The 7,395-nt window shown below is 48.1% G+C and overlaps 1 pseudogene; it reads left to right on the forward strand.

Moving 5' to 3' along the window:
- The first annotated feature begins 1,295 nt into the window (after nucleotides 1-1,295).
- Nucleotides 1,296-6,481, forward strand: LOC117853435 (UDP-glycosyltransferase 90A1-like; annotated as a pseudogene).
- Nucleotides 6,482-7,395: the final 914 nt, after the last annotated feature.

Below are 7,395 nucleotides of genomic sequence, written 5' to 3' on the forward strand. Positions count from 1 at the left end.
CCCTATCCTTAGACTAGCCTAAGCAAGGTTTCATAATGGAGCTCTTCTCTTGATAGGAGTGGAAGTGGAGTTGGAAGGTGTTGGTGGTGTTGTCTTGAAATGAGACCCCTCCCCTCATACTTATAGGCTCTTGGGGTCAGTTCCGAGCATGGATATTCGGGGAATCTTCCACAACCACCATAGGGAAACCATCAACCGCTGCCACGCGTCGGTTGGAGACGAGAGGAGGCAAGAAGGGTTCAGTCGAACTAGGGGTTCGGCCAACCCCCCAACCCCGCATTTTGCACCACCTTTGCTCTAGGTTGCTGCCCTGTGGGTTCTCATGTGGGTACATGGTGCTTGGTGGTGAATGTAGTCGATTTCCTCCCAATTGTGGGATCATGGATCCACGTGCTTGCTCCTGATTGGTTGAGAGTGTGTTTCCTTGCTCTTGAGGTGTGTTTTCTCCTTTAATGGACCTGCATACAAATATTCACCAACACTTGTGTTTCATTAGTAATAACTCCTACCACTACTGTTGATGTTCATCTTTTCTATGTTTATGTAGGAGTTGATGCTGTAGATTTGGTACTTAAGATCCGTCAACAACACCCTCACACTTAGCCTTTGCTCGTCCTCGAGTGAAGGAGAAATGACTAAGGTGAAACATAACTTCCTAAGGTATGAAGCGAGCATAAGAGATATTGCAAACCTTACCTTGCACTTGTAAAATTTGAAGTGTCTATCATGCCATCTTGGGTAGTAAAGGAATGGAACAGTCTTGAATCAAGTCACCTCAACTCCTTATGTCAAGTAACTTGGGATTTTTTAATAAGTTTTCAAGAGAAACCTTGCTTAGCTCCTCATTTGATTCTCTCAGATCACTCAATGTGTATAGGTCCTTAGCAATTTGGCATGTACTTGCACGGTGGTGCGCAGCTTGCTGCATTCCTAGCATGGCCATCTCTTCCCTTTTCTTGGTGCTTCAGTTTTTTGCATTGTTTGAGGGAAACTGAAGTCTTCACAAAGATCGTGCAGAGAAGCATGCAAAGTAAGACTCTTCAGAAGAAATTCCATCTTAGCTAGTAGCCTTTTTTTAATAAGATAAAGGTAGGATTCGAGCTTCAGTTATCCTCTAAAGAGAGGCTATAACACATCAAATTATTACATGGATACATCTTCTAAAGAACATGTAACAAAGGCATTGCCATCGTCATGCTGGATCATCGTCGCCGTCGTCCAGCATAGCTTTCGTCATATAGATAGATTGCTGCCCCATCACCCCATCCAAAGAGGGGGAACCTTAGCCAGCCACGGCTAATTAGTAGAAACACGCAAAGTGCAGCTTCACAAGTCACTTACATTGCCAGCTTCTCGCCACCACAGAGTCACATTGACCAGCTTCGCCTTCGCCAGCCACCTTAGTTTTCCATGGCATCTTCCACCCTAGCGTCCCCGACGCTGCGTCATGTCACCATGCTCCCCTTCATGGCCAAGGTCCACGCCATGCCGCTGCTCCACCTGGCCCACTTGCTTCTCCGTCGGGGCCTCACGTCGGTGGTCACCTTCCTTGCCACCCCATGTGAGTCGCCCTTCATCCGCGCCGGCGTTGTGGGGGTCCCCGTTGCGGCCGTCGTCGAGTTGTTGTTCCCCTCCACCTCGGCAAGTCCCCAGAGCATGGACGAGCTCCCCCCACCATCCGTCTTGCTCGATCTCATCTCCGCCGCCGCCACGCTCTACCCGGTGTTTGCGGACATGCTCGTCGGGCTCCAGCCTCGGCCAGACCTGCCCGTCCATGACGGGTTCCTCGCGTGGGCCAAGGACACTTCGGCTTGTCTCTCTCGGCAATGGCGCTTTCGCCCACCACGTCTCCCATGCCATTACGGTGCAGAAGCCGCACGCCCGCGTGAGCTCACTGTCAGAGCCGTTCGAGGTCGCCGGCCTGCCAGGGCTCCGGCTCGCCAAGGCTGACCTGCACCACCCTTCGACTATCCGAAGCTGATCGGCCAGCACTGGGACTTCATGTGTGAATGCTGGCTGGTCGCTCTAATGGGGTGTTTGGTTTCTTGAGCTAAAGTTTAGTCCTTGTCACATCGAATCTTTGAATGCTAATTAGGAGTACTAAACATGAGCTAATGATAAAACTAATTACACAGATGGAGACTAATTCGCGAGATGAATCTATTAAGTCTAATTAATTCATGATTAGTATATTTTTACTGCAGCATCACATTATCAAATCATGGACTAATTAGGCTTAATAAATTCATCTCGCGAATTGGCCTCCATCTGTGCAATTGGTTTTGTAATTAGTCTATGTTTAATACTCCTAATTAGTATCTAAATATTCGATGTGACAGGGACTAAACTTCAGTCCATGGAACCAAATGGGCCCTAAATCGATTGGTGGAACCAGGAGATCCCGGTCAAGATGTGGCTAGTCCGTCCACTGTGTCTTGCTAGTGAATCAACAGCCGGGATCTTGGATTCAGATCTAGCTGGATGGCTCGACTCAAGGCTCACCTTGAACAGGCCGGTTCTCTATGCCGCGTTCGGCTCCCAAGCTCACCTGAGCCGGGAGAAGCTCGAGGAGATTGCAACCAGCTTGGATTGGTCAAACTTGGACTCGTGTGGGTGGTTCGGTCCAAGTGGTTGGAATAGGAGGATGAGCTCGAGGGCAAGTTCGATGATAGGGGCAGATTGGTCAAAATCTTTATCAACCAGCTCGGTGTGCTGAGTCACAAGGCCGTTACGGGTTTCTTCAGTCACTGTGGATGGAACTCTGTGATGGAGAGCATTAGCATGGGCATGCCCGTTCTAGCGTTTCCAATGGCGGTCGAGCAAAAGATGAACGCAAAATTCATCATCGATGTGATTGGAGTCAGACTTAGGATTTGGCCATCGGACGGAGACAGTGATGACACTGAAGGAAGGCTAGTTGCGAGCGAAAACATCCGAGCATTGTCAATGTAACATCCGCAAAAATTACCAACCTAAATCACCCGTTAAAAATCGCTTTCAAAATCTTTTCACCGTTGAGCTCTCAAAAATCCAAACTCTTCCCGGCGATTTCGCCATCCCGACACCCAAAGCCGACAGCCATCATTTTATCCTCTCCCGTAATTTTCGCCGCATGCCGGTCGACAGACTGCCGCGCGTGCTCCGACCGCGTGCCGCAATCACCGCCGGCTCCCCCTTTCTTTTTCCCTTTTTCCTCCCATTTCTTTTTCCCTTTTCTCTTTCTCTTTCTTTTTCTCCTTCTCTTTCTTCCTTTCTTCTTCTTCCTCCCTCTTCTTTCTTTCTCCTCCTTCTTCTTCCTGGCTCCTAGCGCCATCCTCCCGACCCCTTCCTCTGGCGCCACTTCCCCCGGTGCATTTACTCCCCCCGGCTCCCTCCAGCGCCCGGCCCCCGGCCCCGCCCGCCCCGGCCCCGGCTCGCCTGCGCCCGCTTTCCCCGGCCCCGGCCCCGCCGACCCCCAGCGCGCCCAGCACCGGTGCTCCTGCCATGAACCGTGCCGCCTGCGGCCGCCCCTCCCTCTAGCGTGCCCTGGCCCCCTCCCTGCATGCGCCCGGCGCCAACGACGGCGCCGCTTGCCGCGCCGGCCCCCACCCACGCCCGCCGGAGCTCGCTGGCCCCACATCACCGGATGCTCCCCGCCCCTCCCGCTAGCCTATAAAAAGGGGCAACGCCCTAGCCACCACCGCCATACCTCGCCCCAGACCTAGCTCCGCCCAAGTCCCTCGCCTCCTTGTGCCTGACCGCCACCGCCACCATAGCCGTGCACCGCTGCCCGTAAGCCATCACTGGCTGCGCCTCTCCCATCTCCGATTCTATGAGGTAAAAGGCAAAATGAAATCCCCTCCCCTTCCTCCACCTTCCCCGACCCTCGGCTCGCCGCCGGTGAGTCCGGCCGGCCGGCCGCTGCCGGCCATCTTCCCCACTCTCTCTCTCTCTCTGTTCCTAAAGGAAGGAGAAGGGATAAAATTTCCCCAATTCCGATCTAACCCTCCCTTTTCCTAAATTCACAACCTGGTCCTTCCACCACTCTCAAGAGCTTCTCACAGATCAGCCCCTCCACCTCCAAAAATAATTATAGATAGGTCCCTGGTTTCTCACGGATTAGTCCTAAACCTCCTTTTAAGCCCCTAATCCATGTTTAACTCGTCATTTCATGTGCCAAACTTTCTCCAATTAATCCCAAATTCGACCACATCATCCTCCAGTATACTTCCGCCAATCCATATCCAAATTTCCTGAAAATACTCATTCTACCTATTTTCCGTTCGCATTCTCTGTTCGGAGCTCAACGGGTAAAAATCTTATTTCCTTTTATTTATTGTGTGCCCTTTTGTGTGTGCTGTAGATCGCGGAGTACCCAAGGAGGAGAACGAGGAGTTTGACCACGATCCCGAGCCCGAGGACCAGTAGTGCGAGCCGGAACTCCCGGAAGGCTTTGAGGACGGCAAGTCCAATCTCACCCTTTGATGCATATTTATTCCTAGTTTTTCAAACACAACCTATTGCCCCGTTTTATAAAAATGCATATTGTTTTATTGCAAGACATGGTTGGATAGGCACCCCTTGATTATTATGAATATTCCTTGTTATCCTATAATTATCTCTAAATATGACTTGCTCTGTTTAGATGATAATTATTGCTAGAATGCTTAGGACCTCGTTACTCAAATTCAATCATGACTACAATGGTTTATTTAGAGAATAAATGTGTGAGTTCTTTCAAATGAGAAAATGGGTTTTCAGGTATGAAGGCAAGAAATGCTTAGATGAGATGGATGGGTGTTTCTTGTGTGAAATGCCAGAATGTTGGGCTCGTACCTTAGTGGTTGAGCAAGTTGGGAGATATCCATCTTGTCATGGTTAAGGACCGAGTTGATGTGTCATCTTGCCTAATTCAACCATCGTGCAACCACTCGACCGTTGTATGGGCAACGACATAGCATAAATCCCACTAGCTAAACTGATAGTCTTCGGGTGTGCTGGTGAGCAACGGGAGCCCATGGAAAAGGAGTAAGATCTTTGTGACTTAGGTCCCGTTTACGGCCTCGTGGATAGGTTGTTAACCCCTTTGGTGCTCTCGTGTTGGCTGTTCAGTCTTAGCTAAGGTGGGTAATGGCTTTGTTAGGATCCGCACTGGCACTAAGGTGATCATGCTGTGGTACCCTACTTGTGGGAAAAGTGTACAACCTCTGCAGGGTTAAAACCTATCCGGGTAGCCGTGTCCATGGCATTGGACGAGTTACAGCTTGGTCACATAACTAACACTTGGAGATGAATGGTTTTTATGGTGTGTGTTGAATTTTGGAAGTGTCCGGCAGTTGTGCCATGAGCTATGGCGGACGGGGAGTCCGATAGCAATAAAAGTTGGATCCTTTGTGTAGGATCAACCCCCACTTAATGTTTCAGTTACTAAAGGAAAAGCTTTGCAAAAACTCTTTTGGAAAATGAACACGTGCATGTGTTGAAAATCTAGCTTTATGGCAAAAATGAACCTTAGCCTTATTATTGTTATATCCTATGCATATTCTTGCTTGTATCCCCCTCCATGGATGGGGTTGGACTTGTTGAGTACTTTGGTACTCACCCTTGCTTTGTTGCTATAGAGGAAGACCCAGACTTCGTCGCCAAGGACTTTGAGTAGGAGGTTGTGTCCGCACCCAACGCTGCCTGTGGTGTTGGCCTCCACAAGATGCTTCTGCTGCTGTCCCGAGTGCTGTCTTTTGGGAGTCGCCTTGTTAGCCGCTGTTATTTATTTGCTTCTTATCGTGGCGTGGCTTTCACGCCCACTCCCTCGGGAGTTGTACGGTAACTGAACTATCTGTTGAATAAATGTGTTATCAGCCTCCTGGGACTGGTATTTGCATCACATTTGGTCTCCGCTGATGTGGGGATGCTTCAATCAAGGGAGCTGATCTTGGGAGAGGGGGGAGATGTGCAGTAGCTAGAGTAGCTGAGCATGCAGCCTCTGCTAGAACTGGCATGGATGTCGGCAGTTCCTCGTTTGAGAACCTGGAGCTGATAGTCTATGAGATAACTGAGATTAGCAGGATTGAGGCTAAGTGGGGGTACCTAGGAAATAGTCTTCACTTCACTGCTGCTCAGGTTAATAGTGTGCTGCTCGAGTTAATAAAGTACTACTGGAAAATTGAGCATTCCTCCTAGTCCTTAGTACCGGTTGCATTTTGGTCTGGTAGTAATGTGAGCATTAGTACTGGGCCTAATGGCTAGTCCCCGAGGAGCCCCCCGTGAGGGCCTTTAGTATCGGGTGGAGGCTTCACCCGATACTAATTGGCAACCTTTAGTACCAGGTAAACCTCCACCCGATACTAACGTCCATCCTATAGATCCGGCTTCTTCTTCTTCCTGCCCAAGCCACCCACCACAACTCAGGATTCATCCTTTCAATGGCGACCTAGGGGAGGTGCTGCCAGATTTTTGACCATTTCATGGGGATTTCACTCATTCAAGTGTTCTAAAGGTTAGAAACTTCATCCTCCCTTGTTACATGGTTAGTATACTAAGCTTTATGCTTTAGACCTAGAGTAATCTGTGATTTTTAGAATAAGCTCTAATGGAGAAAATTTTCATTTATATGCATATGTTATATATGTTTGAGCTATAATTTTTTGGATGCTATGTTTCGTATTAGTTAAAGAAATTGATCAATATGAGGATAAAGGAATAATAGAGATATTAATTTCATAGTTTAGTCCTTTACAAATATGAGCTAAATAAATTGTGGGGAAAAATATAATTTGTTCGTAGTTTAGTCATTTACAAATATGAGCTAAATAAATTGTGGTACATAGAGATAATAAGATTAAATAGAGGTATGTAATTAGTCATTTTTAGAATAAGTTACAATGGAGAAAAATTTCATTTATATGTTACGTTGGAGCTAAATAAATTATGGGGAAAAATATAATATGTTCGTAGTTTAGTCATTTGCAAATATGAGCTAGATAAATTGTGGTACATAGAGATGGCTACTGCTACTGGAGGGAGTGGCAACCGTGGGGTGATCATCGTTCCTCTCGCGGCATGGGGAAAACCACAGTTGGCCCTCATGAGAAGCGTGGGAGAGAGCAATGTTTCGTTATTTGGAAAGATGTCATGAAGATGCTATTGCTGCGGGTCAGGAACCTCCTTTTGGTGGTCGTTATGCTTCACTGCCAGTCCTAGGGGGTTTGAGATCCACTGAGTACTACCGTTGTAGGAGGCACAAATAATCCACAGGGTGAGGCTGAGTCAGCTAAACCTTCATCTTCGCCGCCGAAGGATGCTTAATGTCCTTCTCGGTAGTACTCAGTGGATGGTTTGTCATAGTGTATCATGTTGTTTAGGTCTGAAATTTAAATTTGTGTATTTCTATCTAAAATTTTAGCAACAATTTAGTTT

The sequence above is a fragment of the Setaria viridis genome, chromosome 4 (genome assembly GCF_005286985.2).
Source record: "Setaria viridis chromosome 4, Setaria_viridis_v4.0, whole genome shotgun sequence".
In the NCBI taxonomy this organism is placed as follows: Eukaryota; Viridiplantae; Streptophyta; class Magnoliopsida; order Poales; family Poaceae; genus Setaria; species Setaria viridis.